At 42.5% G+C, this 21,344-nt stretch overlaps 9 non-coding genes across 9 annotated transcripts; all 9 read right to left on the reverse strand.

The window, feature by feature from the left end:
- Positions 1-15,682: 15,682 nt before the first annotated feature.
- Positions 15,683-15,755, reverse strand: trnaf-gaa. Its single transcript has one exon. It is a non-coding gene; the product is annotated as a tRNA-Phe (tRNA).
- A 1,178-nt stretch (positions 15,756-16,933) lies between these two features.
- Positions 16,934-17,006, reverse strand: trnaf-gaa. The gene has a single exon. It is a non-coding gene; the product is annotated as a tRNA-Phe (tRNA).
- A 661-nt stretch (positions 17,007-17,667) lies between these two features.
- Positions 17,668-17,741, reverse strand: trnai-gau. Its single transcript has one exon. It is a non-coding gene; the product is annotated as a tRNA-Ile (tRNA).
- Positions 17,742-18,097: 356 nt separating this feature from the next.
- On the reverse strand, positions 18,098-18,170 carry trnaf-gaa. The gene has a single exon. It is a non-coding gene; the product is annotated as a tRNA-Phe (tRNA).
- An 80-nt stretch (positions 18,171-18,250) lies between these two features.
- trnai-gau lies at positions 18,251-18,324 on the reverse strand. The gene has a single exon. It is a non-coding gene; the product is annotated as a tRNA-Ile (tRNA).
- A 363-nt stretch (positions 18,325-18,687) lies between these two features.
- On the reverse strand, positions 18,688-18,760 carry trnaf-gaa. The gene has a single exon. It is a non-coding gene; the product is annotated as a tRNA-Phe (tRNA).
- A 517-nt stretch (positions 18,761-19,277) lies between these two features.
- trnaf-gaa lies at positions 19,278-19,350 on the reverse strand. Its single transcript has one exon. It is a non-coding gene; the product is annotated as a tRNA-Phe (tRNA).
- Positions 19,351-19,867: 517 nt separating this feature from the next.
- Positions 19,868-19,940, reverse strand: trnaf-gaa. Its single transcript has one exon. It is a non-coding gene; the product is annotated as a tRNA-Phe (tRNA).
- A 1,089-nt stretch (positions 19,941-21,029) lies between these two features.
- trnaf-gaa lies at positions 21,030-21,102 on the reverse strand. Its single transcript has one exon. It is a non-coding gene; the product is annotated as a tRNA-Tyr (tRNA).
- Between the last annotated feature and the right edge of the window lie 242 nt (positions 21,103-21,344).

The following is a 21,344-nucleotide window of genomic DNA, read 5'->3' on the forward strand; positions in this document are numbered from 1 at the left end:
CCTAAAATCAAAAGACAGCAACATCCCCACACGAGAAATAATGTATTGATGATAAATTCCCCAAAGAACAGGTTATCATATCACATGAGACATACTGTTTAGGCCTAGTTCATCATTTAAAATGTAAGTCATCACTATAAATACTTCAATATACCACACAAACACATATAATGAGACTCAAAGAGGCTGAGCAGTGAGTACTATATGTAATAAATTCACTTGATACTCGTAACACCATTGGTCGCGGCACGTCTGACTCCTGTGACTCAAGCTGCTCTGCTGCCATAAGGAGCTCACCATCATCAGGCTCAGAAGCTGGAAGGGCTGAAAAGTAGAACTATTAAATAAATTAGATTAATAGATTAAACACCATCAAAAGATGATCCTTTGTTTTACTTCTCTATTATCTCCATAAACTAAACTAAAACATCATCATTATGATATAATTTATATTAACATAGTATAGAGCTTACTAGGCTGAACCTTCCGAGGAGACATGAGCTTTCTTATTGTCCTTTCGAGATTCTGGGAGGGGCGTACTTTTCCAACCAGCGATGACCTGAGCGAGGATGTTGAGGACCTCTGGGAACCAGTGGTCATCTGGTCTTTGCATGGCTGGGTGGTGGATGATGGCTGGGTGCTGGAGGATGGTTGGATGTTGGACCTAATCATGAGCCTCCCAGCCCTCATGGAAGAGCTCCATGTATTCCTTGAAAGCCATATTATCAGCAAGATTTTTGAAATCACTATTCGCTGGCTGAGAGGCAGATTCATTCTGCATCGATGCCACCAAATACCCAGCCCAGCCCATCACATTTTCAACCACCCACTTGAAGGTCTGCTCCTTGTAAAGACAAACTGCATCTCATGCTGACCCAGCAAATGTGCCCTGCTTGCTGGGTTGCCACCTCTGAGCAGTACAGCCTTCCTGGCTGAATTCATCACTTTGTCTGGAGACACAGCCCTGCTCCATGCTCTTTTAGTAGTTTTTGTCCTGTAAATGCTGGAATCCTTACTGTCCGTTAAGACAAGGCTTCCATTTGGCAGTTTTCTGAAGCTTGGCTCTATGTCTGCTGGGAAAAGAAAGGGGAAAGTTTGAATTTAATAATCATAAATTATATACATTTTAATCACAGTGAGCAGACTGGATTAATAGATGGAACAATAAAATGAAGTGTATAAACTCTAGCTACCTACAGTGGGGAGAACAAGTATTTGATACACTGACGATTTTGCAGGTTTTCCTACTTACAAAGCATGTAGAGGTCTGTAATTTTTTATCATAGGTACACTTCAACTGTGAGAGACGGAATCTAAAACAAAAATCCAAAAAATCACATTGTATGATTTTTAAGTAATTAATTTGCATTTTATTGCATGACATAAGTATTTGATCACCTACCAACCAGTAAGAATTCCGGCTCTCACAGACCTGTTAGTTTTTCTTTAAGAAGCCCTCCTGTTCTCCACTCATTACCTGTATTAACTGCACCTGTTTGAACTCGTTACCTGTATAAAAGACACCTGTCCACACACTCAATCAAACAGACTCCAACCTCTCCACAATGGCCAAGACCAGAGAGCTGTGTAAGGACATCAGGGATAAAATTGTAGACCTGCACAAGGCTGGGATGGGCTACAGGACAATAGGCAAGCAGCTTGGTGAGATGGCAACAACTGTTGGCGCAATTATTAGAAAATGGAAGAAGTTCAAGATGACGGTCAATCACCCTCGGTCTGGGGCTCCATGCAAGATCTCACCTCATGGGGCAGCAATGATCATGAGGAAGGTGAGGGATCAGCCCAGAACTACACGGCAGGACCTGGTCAATGACCTGAAGAGAGCTGGGACCACAGTCTCAAAGAAAACCATTAGTAACACACTACGCCGTCATGGATTAAAATCCTGCAGCGCATGCAAGGTCCCCCTGCTCAAGCCAGCGCATGTCCAGGCCCGTCTGAAGTTTGCCAATGACCATCTGGATGATCAAGAGGTGGAATGCGAGAAGGTCATGTGGTCTGATGAGACAAAAATAGAGCTTTTTGGTCTAAACTCCACTTGCCGTGTTTGGAGGAAGAAGAAGGATGAGTACAACCCCAAGAACACCATCCCAACCGTGAAGCATGGAGGTGGAAACATCATTCTTTGGGGATGCTTTTCTGCAAAGGGGACAGGACGACTGCACCGTATTGAGGGGAGGATGGATGGGGCCATGTATTGCGAGATCTTGGCCAACAACCTCCTTCTCTCAGTAAGAGCATTGAAGATGGGTCGTGGCTGGGTCTTCCAGCATGACAACGACCCGAAACACACAGCCAGGGCAACTAAGGAGTGGCTCCGTAAGAAGCATCTCAAGGTCCTGGAGTGGCCTAGCCAGTCTCCAGACCTGAACCCAATAGAAAATCTTTGGAGGGAGCTGAAAGTCCCTATTGCCCAGCGACAGCCCCGAAACCTGAAGGATCTGGAGAAGGTCTGTATGGAGGAGTGGGCCAACATCCCTGCTGCAGTGTGTGCAAACCTGGTCAAGACCTACAGGAAATGCATGATCTCTGTAATTGCAAACAAAGGTTTCTGTACCAAATATTAAGTTCTGCTTTTCTGATGTATCAAATACTTATGTCATGCAATAAAATGCAAATTAATTACTTAAAAATCATACAATGTGATTTTCTGGATTTTTGTTTTAGATTCCGTCTCTCACAGTTGAAGTGTACCTATGATACAAATTACAGACCTCTACATGCTTTGTAAGTATGAAAACCTGCAAAATCGTCAGTGTATCAAATACTTGTTCTCCCCACTGTATGTAGCATAAGCAAGTGCATAGGATATCGCTCGTGCCTTTTAATTCAAAATTAACATGATGACCCTAGCCTATTTGATATCAAGACAGTGTTTGTATTTGTATTTGTATTTATTATGGATCCCCATTAGCTGCTGCGAAGGCAGCAGCTACTCTTCCTGGGGTCCAGCAAAATTAAGGCAGTTATACAATTTAAAAACATTACAATATATTCATAACAGATTTCACAACATATTAAGTGTGTGCCCTCAGGCCTCTACTCTACTACCACATATCTATAACACAATATCCATGTGTGTATAGTGCGTATGTTATTGTGTGTTTGCATGCATGTGTCTATGTTTGTGTTGCTTCACAGTCCCCGCTGTTCCATAAGGTGTATTTTTATCAGTTTTTTCAATCTAATTTTACTGCTGGCATGAGTTACTTGATGTGGAATAGAGTTCCATGTAATCATGGCTCTATGTAGTACTGTGCGCCTCCCATAGTCTGTTCTGGACTGGGGGACAGTGAAGAGACCTCTGGTGGCATGTCTTGTGGGGTATGCATGGGTGTCCGAGCTGTGTGCCAGTAGTTCAAATAGACAGCTCGGTGCATTCACATGTCAATACCTCTCACAAATACAAGTAGTGATGAAGTCAATCTATCCTCCACTTTGAGCCAGGAGAGATTGGCATACATATATTATTAATGTTAGCTCTCTGTGTACATCAAATGAAAGCTGTGCTGCCCTGTTCTGAGCCAATTGCAAATGTCCTATGTCCCTCTTTGTGGCACCTGACCACACGACTTAACAGTAGTCCAGGTGCGACAAAACTAGGGCCTTTAGGACCTGCCTTGTTGATAGTGCTGTTAAGAATGCAGAGCAGCGCTTTATTATAGACAGACTTCTCCCCATCCTAGCTACTGTTGTATCAATATGTTTTGACCATGACAGTTTACAATCCAGGGTTACTCCAAGCAGTTTAGTCTCCTCAACTTGTTCAATTTCCACATTATTCATTACAATATTTAGTTGAAGTTTAGGGTTTAGTGAATGACTTGTCCCAAATACAATGCTTTTAGTTTTTGAAATATTTAGGACTAACTTATTTCTTGCCACCCATTCTGAAACTAACTGCAGCTCTTTGTTAAGTGTTGCTGTCATTTCAGTCGCTGTGGTAGCTGACGTGTATAGTGTTGAGTCGTCCGCATACATAGACACACTGGCTTTACTCAAAGCCAGTGGCATGTTGTTAGTAAAGATTGAAAAAAGTAAGGGGCCTAGACAGCTGCCCTGGGGAATTCCTGATTCTACCTGGATTTGGTTGGAGAGGCTTCCATTAAAGAACACCCTCTGTGTTCTGTTAGACAGGTAACTCTTTATCCACAATATAGCAGGGGGTGTAAAGCCATAACACATATGTTTTTCCAGCAACAGACTATGATCGATAATGTCAAAAGTGCACTGAAGTCTAACAAAACAAACCCCACAATCTTTTTATCATCAGTTTCTCTCAGCCAATCATCAGTCATTTGTGTAAGTGCTGTGCTTGTTGAATGTCCTTCCCTATAAGCGTGCTGAAACTCTGTTGTCAATTTGTTTACTGTAAAATAGCATTGTATCTGGTCAAACACCATTTTTTCCAATAGTTTACTAAGGGTTGGTAAGAGGCTAATTGGTCAGCTATTTGAGCCAGTAAATGGGGCTTTACTATTTTTAGGTAGCGGAATGACTTTTGCTTCCCTCCAAGCCTGGGGGCACACACATTCTAGTAGGCTTAAATTGAAAATATGGCAAATAGGAGTGGTAATATCATCCGCTATTATCCTCAGTAATTTTCCATCTAAGTTGTCAGACCCCGGTGGCTTGTCATTGTTGATAGACAACAATAATTTTTTCACCTCTTCCACACTCACTTTACGGAATTCAAAATTACAATGCTTGTCTTTCATAATTTGGTCAGATATACTTGGATGTGTAATGTCAGCAATTGTTGCTGGCATGTCATGCCTAAGTTTGCTAATCTTGCCAATTAAAAAATCATTAAAGTAGTTTTTTCCCAAAATATCATTGAAGGTGCTCCAAAGCTTTTTACTATCATTCTTTATGTTGTTTATCTTTGTTTCATAGTGTCGTTTCTTCTTCTTTTTATTCAGTTTAGTCACATGATTTCTCAATTAGCAATACGTTTGCCAATCGGTTGTGCAGCCAGACTTATTTTCCATTGCTTTTGCCTCATCCCTATCAACCATACAATTTTTCAATTCCTCATCAATCCAAGGGGATTGAACAGTTTTTAAAGTCATTTTCTTAATGGGTGCATGCTTATTAGTAACTGGGATAAGCAATTTCATAAATGTGTGAAGTGCAGCGTCTGGTTGCTCGTCATTACACACAACGGACCAAAAAATATTCTTCACATCAACAACATAGGAATCACTACAAAACATATTGTATGACCTCTTATACACAATATTAGGCCCAGCCTTTGGAACTTTGGTTTTCCTAGATATGGCTACTATATTGTGATCACTACATCCGATGGATTTGGATACTGCGTTCATACAAATTTCTGCAGCATTAGTAAAGATACGATCAATACATGTTGATGATTTCATTGCTGTACTGTTTTGAACTACCCTGGTAGGTTGATTGATAACCTGAACCAGGTTGCAGGCACTAGTTACAGTTTGAAGCTTTCTCTTGAGTGGGCAGCCTGATGAAAGCCAGTCAATATTTAAATCACCCAGAAAGTATACCTTTCTATTGATATCACATACATTATCAAGCATTTCACACATGTTATCCAGATGCTGACTGTTAGCACTTGGTGGTCTATGGCAGCTTCCCACCAGAATGGGCTTTAGGTGAGGCAGATGAACCTGTAGCCATATTACTTCAACAGTGTTTAACATGAGATCATTTCTAAGCTTTACATGAATGTAGTTCTGAATATAAACAGCCACACTTCCACTTTTGGCATTTCTGTATTTTCTGTAGATCTTATAACCATGTATTGCTACCACTGTATCATCAAAGGTATTATCTAAGTGAGTTTCAGAGATTGTCAGAATATGAATGTAATCTGTTACTAGCAAATTATTGATTTCATGAACCTTGTTTCTTAAGCTACATATGTTACCGTGGGCTATTTGTAACCCTTTTCTGGGATGCTTGATTATTTTTCTTGCTTTACTGGGAAGCTTAGCAGAAGTAGACATACTCAGGTTATTTGTATTAGTGCAGGGTGAGCTGCACACAGTGGACTTCCTACTAGGGCACACCACCTCAGTGCTAACAGTATTACTGCATACAATAGCGGTAGGATCAGCAGAGGCATTCAGGGCAGTAAGAGCGGCATAAATTAGGTTATTTACATTGTGTCTGCCAACACCCCTAGGATAATGTACATTTGCTGAAGCATTATGACAACTCAGCAACACAATGGTAGGGATTAAATGAGCTGGACTTGGGTCATTGATAAGTCATTGTTTCAAAGCAGCCCTATAGCTATGTCTAGTCCAATTAGCTAAATGAATTAAAAGAGACAAGGAGAGATTTGCTGACACTGAGTTGAGTGACAAAACCCAACTACTAGCTATAAAATCACACTTTGTTTAGATAGCTAGCTACGGTAATAAGAAAATAATAACTCCAGCTTAGTATAGAAATAGTGGGGTTAACAGACTATTTTTATGGTCAGAGTTATTGGTCGTTAAGCTAGCTACATTACTTCGATAACCTGTGTCAGTGTCAAAACACCAGTTTACCAACATTAGATAGCATTACTGTAGCTACACTGTAAATCTTGTTAACCGTGCTAACATATTACTGTAGCCTAATACACTGATCTTACCTGCTAGATATTCCAATCGACGATGATGATCAATGAAAACAGCAGACAACAACAAAAAATTTGCTACTTCAGAAAATGAAGATAACTCATGAAAATTACCTGAGGAAATATATATTTCCATGGTCCTCTACTAGAGTTTAAAGGTCACGCCATAGCTCTATCCTCATTGGTCAATTCTTGGATTCACTGGCGTCTCGGTTTGGTTGGCGAGTGCAATTCTTGGTTATATGATTGGTTTAGGCAACCAGAAAATTCCTTGACTCACTGTTGTCAGGAGACGCCTTTTCGGCAAGCCACTGGAATTATGTCTGTGGCACCCATGGGGATACACGCAAGTGGCAGACAATATTGACTCTCAAAATGAACCTCATGGCCAGTAAAGGAATAGAACTAACAACCTTGGCATTATTAGCACCACCGTCTAGCCAACTGAGCTAACCAGCCAATGACATCTTGCACAATTGTTACGAGCTACCGAGCCTCTGCAAGTGCTGGTGCATAAACTAACAAGTTCGCCAATATCATAACCTGACAAGGCTGGACCCTCTTGGTTGCTCCTTGTGGCATTTTCACCCAGATGGGGAATTAGTTCAAGTGGTAGAGTGCCTGCTTAGCATGCGAAAGGTAGTGGGATCGATGCCTGCATTCTCGAAAACACAGTGTTCATGAGGATCCAAGACAGCTCCAGTTCACACTTCCTGCAGTTTAGTTTTACGACAACCTACTGTAATATAACAACTTTCTTTCATGTCAGCTTAAAAATAAGGACATTTCTTGCTTTCTGAGGACAAGCAAACGAGATTGAGGCCCACAAACGAAGCTGTGAATATGCTCCTTGCAGTCCAAGTGGCCAGAACAAGCTCAAATGCCAAAATCCGAGACTGTTTGATCTTCAGTCTAACGCTCTCCCAACTGAGCTATTTCGGCAAGCCGCTGGAATTATATCTGCAGCATACACTATTGACTCTCAAAATGTACCTCACGTCCAATACAGGATCGAACCAGCGACCTTGGTGTTATTAGCACCACGCTCTAGCCAACTGAGCTAATTCGGCAAGCCGCTGGAATTACGTCTTTGGCACCCATGGGGATACACGCAAGTGGCACACAATATTGACTCTCAAAATGTACCTCATGGCCGGTACGTAGATCTAACCTGTGATGTAGAAAATGTTCCTTATCCTCAGTAAAACAACAATTACTTCCAGAGTTTTTGTAGCATTAAGGTATACTTCATTACATAATCAATAGAGGCCAAGATGGTCTGCAGAGCAACTAATTTTCCACTGCTCAGCTCTCAGTTTATATACAGTTTCATCCTTTCTCATATTACACACATGTTAGCTTAATCCCCCCTTGTTTCTCCACCATTTTCTCCAAGTTTTTACCTTTTGACCGCTCCACCCACTTCCTTATTTTATAATAGTGGCGCAATCTGACTTATTTTCCTTCTAATCAACCTGTTTCATGAAACAATTAGGCGGGACCAAGCCCTATCATATGAAAAATAACAAAACTATTTCCTGGCTCTGTTCTAAACCTTGAATTGATTCTTAAACATAGTATGTCCATTTTCTTTTAAACATATCATGTCCATTTTCTTAGCCTCAATCCATTCTCAAAAGTTTTAGGTCCATTTCCTATGCCATTTCCTGGCTTTGTTTCAGGCCTCTATCTTTTGCACCCTGTCCAGCCTCTATCTTTTGCACCATGCTTGGCTATGCCATGTTGTGGTTAACTATGCTCAACTGAAAAATTAACTATGCTCAACTGAAAAATCTCCAATAAATCCCCCCTTTGGGACTTTATAGATCCCACATCATTACCCACAAATAATACAGATGTATATAGTGACTAATATATGAATACAGAGGCACAGATATATAGTGACTAACATATGAATAAATGTTCATGATATATTTTCAAATAGTAAGATTATATTATTCAAACAGTAACAATATAAGTGTTTCTACTCAAAATAATAACAATATAAGTGTTTCTACCTAACACAATAACAATATAAGTGTTAGTTTCCTAACACATTAAAATACATTAAAATAATTCAGCTTTGTTTTAACCATAAAAACGATTTAAGGCTATTATATTGCGATTGTATAAGCAGTAAATGAACTAAAAAATCCCTTTTAATATTATTCTTCATAATATCATCCCTAATGTTTTACAAGGTCTAGTAATGCGTGCTTTCCCTTTCAGACACCTCCCTAACAACTGTCTTCTGAATCTAAGCAGAACCTGTTTAGGGGATTAAGAGCCATGTCCGTGGACACTTGTAACCGGAAAACCCTATGTTACATACATATACCACATAGGCAAGACATGAGGGAGGTCTAACTTCACTTATCTATTTAAATGTTACCTCAACCACTTTCCTTAATTAATGCTTCATCTATGTATACTTAGTTATCCCATTTCTGACATCAGTCTAGAGTCTTTATCATCCCTAAAATAGTGTGGAACAGGATATAAATCTGGGAGATTAATATCTCCAAGTCCTGTTTTCTTCAGCTGTTGCTGGTCCTTGTAGTCATGACAAGCCCATCCTCCTCCTGCCACTACCCAATACAGACATTCTGGGTTCTCATAAGGGCAGTCAAGTGGTCCTCATTTGATGTAGCAGGGCTTCCCATTAGAATTCGTATAATGTCCTGGTTTCCCTGGAACTGGGATCACCTCTGTCAAGTTCATGTCCCATTCGGTTTTGGTCCTTATGGTCGTTTTCCTCACAGTCATTTGTTTCACTGTGGTTTTGATCAACAGCGATTTCAGCAATGGCAACACACAGCAAAAGACTACTCCCATTACTACCAGTGCTATGCCTATCATCATTGCCATTTTTGTGAACATAACATAGAATCCACCTTTTTCTGATAGGATCCAATCTAAAGCCTGTCTATTCTGCCAGGTCATCCTACTTGTTGCCTGTACTTGTTCTCCCAGTGCTGACAATGCTGAGTCAGTATAATTTATGAACCTCTGCTGATTGTAATATATGTAATTGATCCATTCCAAATTTGTATTGGGAGTTATCCAAATGAGTATTGATTCAAATCCTGATTTAATCTCACTTCTAGCTTTAAAGTCATTGGGAATCCCTCAGGGTTGGACTATAGCATCTATCTTTACATTTGGATCGGCTTCATATGCCCTTTTTGGTCTTTTTAATTTGATATCCTGTGCATCAACCTTTAAAGCCTCCCAGTTAGCTATTACAACTTGTTGTATTAGCTGTACTCTGGCACAGAGCCCTCTCCATATTTTTGGTAACGTTACCCTGAGTTGCCCCTCACAGACCCAGAAGAAATCTGCAACGGCCAATGACTGATCCTCATTAGGAGCAATCAGTGGTAATGCCAGTGTCTGATTTTCGCATGCTTCTGGGGTAACTATTACTCCAGTTCTTGACCCTACTGCATGATAGACTTTTCTTTGGGGGGTATCTGCAGCCATGTAGTTCCACATTTTCCCTTGAATTCTCCCAAATGTAATACCCTGATTGTTTTGTTGTAACACTCATACTCCTGCTCAAAGTCTATTTGGTATTTCTCTGGTGCTTCCATTTTCCTGGTTTCTATTCTAACATCTAATTGCTTACACTTCTCCCCCCATCCTGTTCGATTATAGAATTGTCTATATTTCGGGTTTCCTAAATATGACAAACATTCTGCTGGGCAATATGGTCTTTCCCAGTCCCTTAGATGACAGAAGTTGTGGTTAAACGTAGCACAGTCCTGATAACTGTGGGGATTTGGTACTACTGTTCATTCTTTTAAGGGAGAAGAAGTGCATACTAGACCATTTTCTTTCTTCAATTTTAATGTGGTATATTGTGCCCATTTATACCAGTCATTGTTTAGCGCCTCCTTCCATTCCCTTCCGTCCACTTCTGTTGGGTCTCTAACAGGTAAGGGGTTTGGTGCACTTACCCAAGGAATAATTACTTCAGCAACATTGCCCCCTGGGAATGTAGTACTTGTAAATACTACATCATATTGTTTATCTAGGTCTTGGGCTGTTACTCTTATGTCTATGATCCACCTGTCTTCTTCTTTTATTATCTTGAGATCACAGTTACCCCATGCAACTTCCCCATAATCCCTGTGCTGGTTCCACCCACACCAATAAACAGCTGATCCGTGTTCCTTTGTGTACTTCTGTCTCGGTTCTTGTTTGTGCAGGAAGATACATTCTAATCCTGTCTGTTTCTTTTCTGTCTTGATCTTGTGCTTTTTACTATTGCCAGTATGCCATTTCCCTTATTCAACAGTTCTGGTCACCAACCTTTATTAGGGAGACCAGTCAAAGGTAGAGAAGTCAATGGTGGGGAAGTCTGGTGAGTCTTGGAGGTCTGGAATGTCTTGGAGGTCTGGAATGTCTTGGAGGTCTGGAATGTCTTGGAGGTCTGGGATGTCTTGGAGGTCTGGAATGTCTTGGAGATCTGGGATGTCTTGGAGATCTGGGAGATCTTGAAGATTTGGGATGTCTTGAAGGTCTGTTCCTCTGCTGAGGGAATCAGCCAGAGCACATAGCTCATCACAAGCATTCCCATCACCAACCTCCCCCTCTCCTGACTTTGGCCAGCTACAGCAGAGAGTGGTGATTCTGCTTGAGCTTCCATCCCTTCTCCTTCTTCTTCTGTTTCTGTTTCCTCTTCTTCCCTACTGGGTATTTCAGCATCCTCAGCTCCCTCATCTCTAGGTCGTCGGTTTCCTTGTGGTACTCTGGTGCAGTGGTTTAGATAATACCTGGTTTAGCTCCCCTCTATCCGTACGGCCGTTGGTGTAGCCTGGGTGACGATGTATGGTCCCTCACGTCTCGGTTCATCCCACTTCCTTCTGAAGACCCGGACGTAGACCTTTTCCCCTGGGACTACTGGTTGTGGTGGATTCGCTTCTGGTTCTGGAACTCTGCTTTTCTCCTGTCAGTAGATAACTTTATGTACATGTATAGCAGTTAGTTGCCTAATATACTCTACTAATTCTCTTTCCAACTGTTCTAGAGGTGGGCCCTTATATGGTCCCCTTATCACTGACACTGACATGGGTCGACCCGTAAGCATTTCATGCGGTGTTAGATGCATTATTCTGTTAGCTTGCATGCGATAACTCATTAGTGTCAGAGGTAAGGCATCTACCCAATTCAATCTCGTGCTCCTACAGATCTTTGCAATTTCCGCTTTCAGAGTCCCATTTATTTTTTCCACCATGCCTTGAGATTGGGGGTTGTAAACACATCCCAATCTTTGCTTTATGCGCAACTGCTGCAGCACTAATTTTACAATTTTCTATATACATGCTGAACCATTGTCTGTACAGATTTCTGTCGGAATTCCAAATCGTGGCATCACTTCTCTTGTTAAGAATTTCACTACTGTTGCTGCCCCTAGAGTTTTAGACAGAACTGCTTCTACCTATCTGCTAAATCTGTCAATTACTACTAACATGTACCTTTTCCCATTAACTGGTCTTATCATATCCACATAGTCTATTACCAAGTGTTTGAAAGGACACTCTGGTACTGGAATATGTCCAATTGGTGCCGTTATTCCTTTTCTGATATCATTTTGCGCACATGTTTTGCATTCTGCTAATCTTGAATCTACTGTTGCTTGCATATATGGAGACCAAAAACCTTGTTTTCTAATTTTTCTTATTACCTCCCCTCTAGCACAATTTTCAAATCCATGTGCACTAGTAACAAGTAAGTTCAGAAGTGTTGTAGGGGACACTATTAGTCCATCACGTGTTCTCCATAAATTATTCCCGTCTCTTGTTGCACCTCTTTTTTCCCACATAGTATGCTCATTTATGTTGGCTCTATCTTGCATTATTATATCATCTATTTCTGGGGCCGCTTCTATCAGAATCAGTGGAGCCTATGTGGCTACTTTACAGTTGGATGCTATTTCTGCAGCCTCAACTGCTGCATTGTTTCCTCTGGTAACGTATTCCATTCCCTTCTTATGTGCTTGGCATTTAACAATTGCTATTTGTTTTGGCCTCATTAATGCAATCATTAGTTATTGTATTTGTTCAAAATGCAAAATTGGGCTTCCATCTATTTTCCTAAACCCTCTCTGTTTTCAGACTGCTCCAAACAGGTGACATCCTCCATGTGCATATGCTGAATCAGTGTAAATATTTACTACTTTGTCCCTTCCTTGGTTACATGCTGTCAATGCTCTTAGCTCTGCTAGTTGGGCAGAACATGGTTGCCCACAACTTTCACTCTCTATGGTATAGAATTGGTTGTCTAGTCCTTTCCTTACTACTGCATAACCAGCATGATTACCGTCATAGTCTCAAAAGCAAGACCCATCTACAAAAAAAAAAAATTCCTCTGTAGCTCCTAGGATTGGATTGACAACAAGTCAGGTCTCAATTTAGTGAACGTCAAGGACTCTGCTACACAGTCATGTGGGTCACCTTCAGTTTCTATGGGTATCCTCTCTGCTAGGTTAACTATAGTACATCGTTTTATGGTTACATCTGGATAGGTCAATAGTGTCAAATGCTCCAATACTCTGGCATTGGTCAGTATAAATGTTCCTTTCTCAATCAACTCAGTTATTTTATGATGAGTATAGATCACCACTGGGTACCTCATTGTAATTGTGGATGCTTTATCATATGCATACTGTACAGCTGCCAATCCCTGGTAACATGGTGGATGTCCTTGTGCTACTGAATCTAATTTAGAGCTGTAAAATGTTATTGTCTGCTTTATCCTTCCTACACGGGTTTCTTGCATCAGTACTGCTGTTGCAAATCCCTGACAGCGGTTTGCTACATACAGTAAGAAGGGTTTCGTGTAATCTAGAGTTCCTAGTGCTGGGGCTGTTTGCATATCCTGTTTTATTGTTTCAAATGCTGCTATAGCATCGCTATTCAATTGTATCCTTGCCCTTAACTCTGTTACTCCTGCATTCTTCATTATTTCTCTCAAAGGGGCTGTTTTTACTGCATTGGAGCCTTACTCAAACTTTCCAACTGCGAGGGTGCAATTGCTTTATTCTGCTGAGCTATAGTTCTTCCTAGGTACTCAACCTGTGCCTGGCAATATCGAAGCATTTCTTTGACACTTTATGTCCCCCTTCTGCAAGCCTTTCCAATATTTTTACAGTATCCTGGTGGCATTGTTCTATCATGGTTGCACAAACCAGTAAGTCATCTAAATACTGTATTAGTGTTCCTTCCAATGTTAGGTCTTCTAAGTCAGCTCTTAATACTTGATTAAACAAATGAGGAGAATGCTTAAATCCCTGAGGCATTCTCGTATATGTGTATTGCTGACCTTTGTAAGTGAATGCAAACAAGTGTCTATCCAGGCTCTGTCGTAGCCTGCCGTGACCGGGAGACCCATGGGGCGGCGCACAATTGGCCCTGCGTCGTCCAGGGTAGGGGAGGGAATGGCCGGCAGGGATGTAGCTCAGTTGGTAGAGCATGGCGTTTGCAGCGCCAAGGTTGTGGGTTCGTTTCCCATGGGGGGCCAGTATGAAAAATTAAAAAAGAATGTATGCCCTCACTAACTGTAAGTCGCTCTGGATAAGAGCGTCTGCTAAATGACTAAAATGTAAAATGTATTTTCTTCCGCTAAAGGTAAACTAAAAAATGCTCCACGTAAGTCTATTACTGAGAACCATTTAGCATCTGGTGGAATGTTTGTGAGCAGTGTGTGTGGATTGGGTACCTCTGCTTGGTAGTCTTGAACTACTTCATTCACTGCTCTCAGGTCATGGACCAGTCTCCATTTCTGTTTGTCCACTTTTAGTACTGGTAGGAGTGGCACGTTACAGTCACTCTGAGTTTTAATCAGTACTCCTGCTTCTCATAATCCCTCTACTGTAGGTTGTATTCCTGCCTCTGCTTCAGGTTTCATTGGGTATTGTTGTTTCCATGGAGGACTTGTGTCTGCCTATACTTTAATGCAGATTGGATTGGCTGACTTTACCACAATGTCAGCCTAAAAAGAAGGACATGTCTGAGGACAAGCACGCGACATGTAGCAAGTGTGAGGCCAACAAACAAAGCTGCGGGTATTCTCCTTTGAGTCCAAGCAGCAAGATCAATCTCAAACGCCGAAACCCAGGATTGAACCAAAAACCTTTAGATCTTCAGTCTAACACTCTCCTAACTGAGCTACTTTGGCAAGCCACTGGAATTATGTCTGTATCACCCGAATGACAACGTACTTTTTGTAATGCTGACGTCACAATTTCAGCCGAAAATGAAAGACATTTCTTACTTTCTGAGGATAATCACATGAGCTAGCATGCAGCAAGATTGAGGCCCAGAAACAAAGCATATTCTATTTGCAGAGCAAGCACTGAGATGAAACTCAAATGCCAAAATCTTGGCTCTTACCAGGGACCTTTTGATCATCAGTCTAACGCTCTCCCAACTGAGCTACTTCGGCAGGTCTCTGGAACTATGTCTTTGGCACCAATGTGGATACACGTAAAAGTGGCACAAAATATTGACTGTCAAAAGGAGCCTCATAGCCAGTACTGGGATCGAACACGCGACCTTGGCCTTATTAGCACCACACTCTATCCAATTGAGCTAACCAGCCTCTTGACAACTTACACTGTTGTTACCAGCCAGCAAGACTCTACAAGTGATGTGGCGGAAAGTAACAAGTACGCCAAGATCATAACCTGTCAAGGCTGAACCCTCTTGATTGCTCCTTGTGTCTTTTTTTACCAGATGGGGAATTAGCTCAAATGGTAGAGTGCTTGCTTAGCATGCGAAAGGTAGCGGGATCGATGCCCGTATTCTCCAACACACTGTATTTTTTCAGGATTCAAGTCAGCTCTAGTTCACACTTCCTGCAGCTAAGTCTTACCACAAGCTACTGTAATGACAACGTACTTTTTGTAACGCTGACGTCACAATGTCAGCCTAAAATGAAAGACATTTCTTACTTTCTGAGGACAATCACATGAGCTAGCATACAGCAAGATTGAGGACCACAAACAAAGCATATTCTATTTGCAGAGCAAGCACTGATATCAAAGTCAAATGCCGAAACCCAGGATCTAACCAGGGACCTTTAGATCTTCAGGCTAACGCTCTCCCAACTGAGCTACTTCGGCAGGTCCAGGAAATTATGTCTTTGGCACCCATGTGGATACACGCAAGTGGCACAAAATATTGACTGTCAAAAGGAGCCTCATGGCCAGTACGGGGACCAAACCCGCGACCTTGGCTTTATTAGCACCACGCTCTAGCCAACTGCGTTAACCGGCCGCTTGCCTACTTTCACTGTTGTTACCAGCCAGCAAGACTCTACAAGTGATGTGGCGGAAAGTAACAAGTACGCCAAGATCATAACCTGTCAAGGCTGAACCCTCTTGATTGCTCCTTGTGTCTATTTTAACCAGATGGGGAATTAGCTCAAATGGTTGAGCGCTTGCTTAGCATGCGAGAAGTAGTGGGATCGATTCCCGTATTCTACTACACCAGGTATTTTTCAGGATTCAAGTCAGCTCCACTTCACACAGCTTAGTCTTATCACAAGCTACCGTAATGTAATAATGACAACATACTTTTTATAATGCTGATGTCACAATGTCAGCCTGAAATGGAAGACATTTCTTACTTTCTGAGGACAATCACACAAGCAGCAAGATTGACGCCCACAAACAAAGCATATTCTATTTGCAGAGCAAGCACTGAGATCAAACTCAAATGCCGATACCCAGGATCTAACCAGGGACCTTTAGTCTAACGCTCTCCCAACTGAGCTATTTCAGCCGGTCCCTGGAACTATGTCTTTGGCACCCATGTGGATACACGCAAGTGGCACAAAATATTGACTGTCAGAAGGAGCCGCATGGCCAGTACAGTGATTAAACCTGCGACCTTGGCGTTATCAGCACCACGCTCTAGCCAACTGAGATAACCAGCCGCTTGCCTACTTTCACTGTTGTTACCAGCCAGCAAGACTCTACAAGTGATGTGGCAGAAAGTAACAAGTACGCCAAGATCATAACCTGTCAAGGCTGAACCCTCTTGATTGCTCCTTGTGTCTATTTTAACCAGATGGGGAATTAGCTCAAATGGTAGAGCGCTTGCTTAGCATGCGAGAGGTAGCGGGATCAATGCCCGTATTCTCCAACAAGTGTTATTTTTCAGGATTCAACTCAGCTCCAGTACAAACTTCCTGCAGCTAAGTCTTACGACAAGCAACTGTAATGTAATAATGACAACGTACTTTTTGTAATGTTGAAAACTAAAACCTTGCAATAAAAGCCCTGAAATCAAACTTAAATGCCGAAACCCGGGATCGAACAAGGGATCTTTAGATCTTCAGTCTAACACTCTCCCAACTGAGCTATTTCGGCAGGTCCAGGAACTATGTCTTTGGCAACCATGTGGATACACGCAAGTGGCACAAAATAATGACTGCCAGAAGGTGCCGCATGGCCAGTACGGGGATCGAACCTGCAAGCTTGGCGTTATTAGCACCAACCTCTAGCCAACTGAGCTAACCAGCCGCTTGCCTAAGTTCACTGTTGTTACCAGCCAGCAAGACTCTACAAGTGATGAGGTGGAAAGTAACAAGTACGCCAAGATCATAACCTGTCAAGACTGAACCCTCTTGATTGCTCCTTGTGTCTATTTTAACCAGATGGCGAATTAGCTCAAATGGTAAAGCGCTTGCTTAGCATGCGAGAGGTAGCGGGATCAATGCCCGTATTCTCCAACACATGGTATTTTTCAGGATTCAAGTCAGCTCCAGTTCAAACCTCCTGCAGCTAAGTCTTACGACAAGCTACTGTAATGTAATAATGACAACGTACTTTTTGTAATGCTGAAAACTAAAACCTTGCAATAAAAGCCCTGAGATCAAACTCAAATGCCGAAACCCGGGATCGAACCAGGGACCTTTAGTCTAACGCTCTCCCAACTGAGCTATTTCAGCCGGTCCCTGGAACTGTGTCTTTGGCACCCATGTGGATACACGCAAGTGGCACAAAATATTGACTGTCAGAAGGAGCCGCATGGCCAATACGGGGATCGAACCCGCGACCTTGGCATTATCAGCACCACGCTCTAGCCAACTGAGATAACCAGCCGCTTGCCTACTTTCACTGTTGTTACCAGCCAGCAAGACTCTACAAGTGATGTGGCGGAAAGTAACAAGTACGCCAAGATCATAACCTGTCAAGGCTGAACCCTCTTGATTGCTCCTTGTGTCTATTTTAACCAGATGGGGAATTAGCTCAAATGGTACAGCGCTTGCATAGCATGCGAGAGGTAGCGGGATCGATGCCTGTATTCTCCAACACATGTTATTTTTCAGGATTCAAGTCAGCTCCAGTTCAAACTTCCTGCAGCTAAGTCTTACGACAAGCTACCGTAATGTAATAATGACAACATACTTTTTGTAATGCTGAAAACTAGCAGTGCAAGCACTGAGATCAAACTCAAATGCCAAAACCCAGGATCGAACCAGGGACCTTTAGATCTTCAGTCTAACGCTCTCCCAACTGAGCTATTTCGGCAGGTCCCTGGAACTATGTCTTTGGCACCCATGTGGATACACGCAAGTGGCACAAAATATTGACTGTCAGAAGGAGACGCATGGCCAATACAGGGATCGACCCTGCGACCTTGGCGTTATCAGCACCACGCTCTAGCCAACTGAGCTAACCAGCCGCTTGCCTACTTTCACTGTTGTTACCAGCCAGCAAGACTCTACAATTGATGTGGCGGAAAGTAACAAGTACGCCAAGATCATAACCTGTCAAGGCTGAACCCTCTTGATTGCTCCTTGTGTCTGTTTTAACCAGATGGGGAATTAGCTCAAATGGTAGAGCGCTTGCTTAGCATGCGAGAGGTAGCGGGATCGATGCCCGTATTCTCCAACACATGGTATTTTTCTGGATTCAAGTCAGCACCAGTTCAAACTTCCTGCAGCTAAGTCTTAGGACAAGCTGCTGTAATGTAATAATGACAATGTACTTTTTGTAATGCCGAAAACTAAAACCTTGCAATAAAAGCCCTGATATCAAACTCAAATGCCGAAACCCAGGATCAAACCAGGGACGTTTAGATCTTCAGTCTAACGCTCTCCCAACTGAGCTATTTCGGCAGGTCCCTGGAACTATGTCTTTGGCACCCATGTGGATACACGCAAGTGGCACAAAATATTGACTGTCAGAAGGAGCCTCATGGCCAGTACGGGGATCGAACCTGCGACGTTGCCGTTATTAGCACCACGCTCTTGCCAACTGAGATAACCAGCCGCTTGCCTACTTTCACTGTTGTTACCAGCCAGCAAGACTCTACAAGTGATGTGGCGGAAAGTAACAAGTACGCCAAGATCATAACCTGTCAAGGCTGAACCCTCTTGATTGCTCCTTGTTTCTATTTTAACCAGATGTGGAATTAGCTCAAATGGTAGAGCGCTTGCTTAGCATGCGAGAGGTAGCGGGATCGATGCCCGTGTTCTCCAACACATGGTATTTTTCAGGATTCAAGTCAGCTCCAGTTCAAACTTCCTGAAGCCAAGTCTTAGGACAAGCTACTGTAATGTAATAATGACAATGTACTTTTTGTAATGCCGAAAACTAAAACCTTGCAATAAAAGCCCTGATATCAAACTCAAATGCCGAAACCCCGGACCGAAACAGGGACCTTTAGATCTTCAGTCTAACGCTCTCCCAACTGAGCTATTTCGGCAGGTCCCTGGAACTATGTATTTGGCACCCATGTGGATACACGCAAGTGGCACAAAATATTGACTGTCAGAAGGAGACGCATGGCCAGTTCGGGGATCAAACCTGCGACCTCCGCGTTATTAGTGCCACGCTCTAGCCAACTAAGCTAACCAGCCGCTTGCCTACTTTCACTGTTGTTACCAGCCAGCAAGACTCTACAAGTGATGTGGCGGAAAGTAACAAGTACGCCAAGATCATAACCTGTCAAGGCTGAACCCTCTTCATTGCTCCTTGTTTCTATTTTAACCAGATGGGGAATTAGCTCAAATGGTAGAGTGCTTGCTTAGCATGCGAGAGGTAGCGGGTTCGATGCCCGTATTCTCCAACACATGTTATTTTTCAGGATTCAAGTCAGCTCCAGTTCACACTTCCTGCAGCTAATTCTTACGACAAGCTACTGTAATGTAATAATGACAACGTACTTTTTGTAATGCTGAAAACTAAAACCTTGCAATAAAAGCACTGAGATCAACCTCAAATGCCGAAATCCAGGATCGAACCAGGGACCTTTAGATCTTCAGTCTAACGCTCTCCCAACTGAGCTAATTCGGCAGGTCCCTGGAACTATGTCTTTGGCACCCATCTGGATACACGCAAGTGGCACAAAATATTGACTGTCAGAAGGAACCGCATGGCCAGTACGGGGATCAAACCTGCGACCTTGGCGTTGTTAGCAACATGCTCTAGCCAACTGAGCTAACCAGCCACTTGCCTACTTTCACTGTTGTTAATAGCCAGCAAGACTCTACAAGTCATGTGGCGAAAAGTAACAAGTACGCCAAGATCATAACCTGTCAAGAACGAACCCTCTTGATTGCACCTTGTGTCTATTTTAACCTGATGGGGAATTAGATCAAATGGTAGAGCGCTTGCTTAGCATGCGAGAGGTAGCGGGATCGATGCCCTTACTCTCCAACACATGTTATTTTTCAGGATTCAAGTCAGCTCCAGTTCACACTTCCTGCAGCTAAGTCTTACGACAAGCTACTGTAATGTAATAATGACAACGTACTTTTTTTAATGCTGAAAACTAAAACCTTGCAATAAAAGCCCTGAATCAAACGCGGAAACCCAGGATCCTTTAGATCTTCAGTCTAAAGCTCTCCCAACTTAGCTATTTCGGCAGGTCCCTGGAACTATGTCTTTGGCACCAATGTGGATACACGCAAGTGGCACAACATATTGACTGTCAGAAGGAGCCGCATGGCCAGTACGGGGATCGAACCTGCGACCTTGGCATTATTAGCGCCACACTCTAGCCAACTGAGCTAACCAGCCGCTTGCCTACTTTCACTGTTGTTACCAGCCAGCAAGACTCTACAAGTGATGTGGCGGAAAGTAACAAGTACGCCAAGATCATAACCTGTCAAGGCTGAACCCTCTTCATTGCTCCTTGTTTCTATTTTAACCAGATGGGTAATTAGCTCAAATGGTAGAGCGCTTGCTTAGCATGCGAGAGGTAGTGGGTTCGATGCCCGTATTCTCCAACACATGTTATTTTTCAGGATTCAAGTCAGCTCCAGTTCACACTTCCTGCAGCTAAGTCTTACGACAAGCTACTGTAATGTAATAATGACAACGTAATTTTTGTAATGCTGAAAACTAAAACCTTGCAAAAAAAGCACTGAGATCAACCTCAAATGCCGAAACCTGGGATCGAACAAGGGACCTTTAGATCTATAGTCAAACGCTCTCCCAACTGAGCTATTTCGGCATGTCACTGGAACTATGTCTTTGGCACCCATGTGGATACACGCAGGTGGCACAAAATATTGACTGTCAGAAGGAGCCGCAAGGCCAGTACTGGGATCGAACCTGCGACCTTGGCATTATTAGCACCACAATCTAGCCAACTGAGCTAACCAGCCGCTTGCCTCCTTTCACTGTTGTTACCAGCCAGCAAGACTCTACAAGTGATGTGGCGGAAAGTAACAAGTACGCCAAGATCATAACCTG

The sequence above is a fragment of the Coregonus clupeaformis genome, chromosome 17 (genome assembly GCF_020615455.1).
Source record: "Coregonus clupeaformis isolate EN_2021a chromosome 17, ASM2061545v1, whole genome shotgun sequence".
Taxonomy (NCBI): Eukaryota; Metazoa; Chordata; class Actinopteri; order Salmoniformes; family Salmonidae; genus Coregonus; species Coregonus clupeaformis.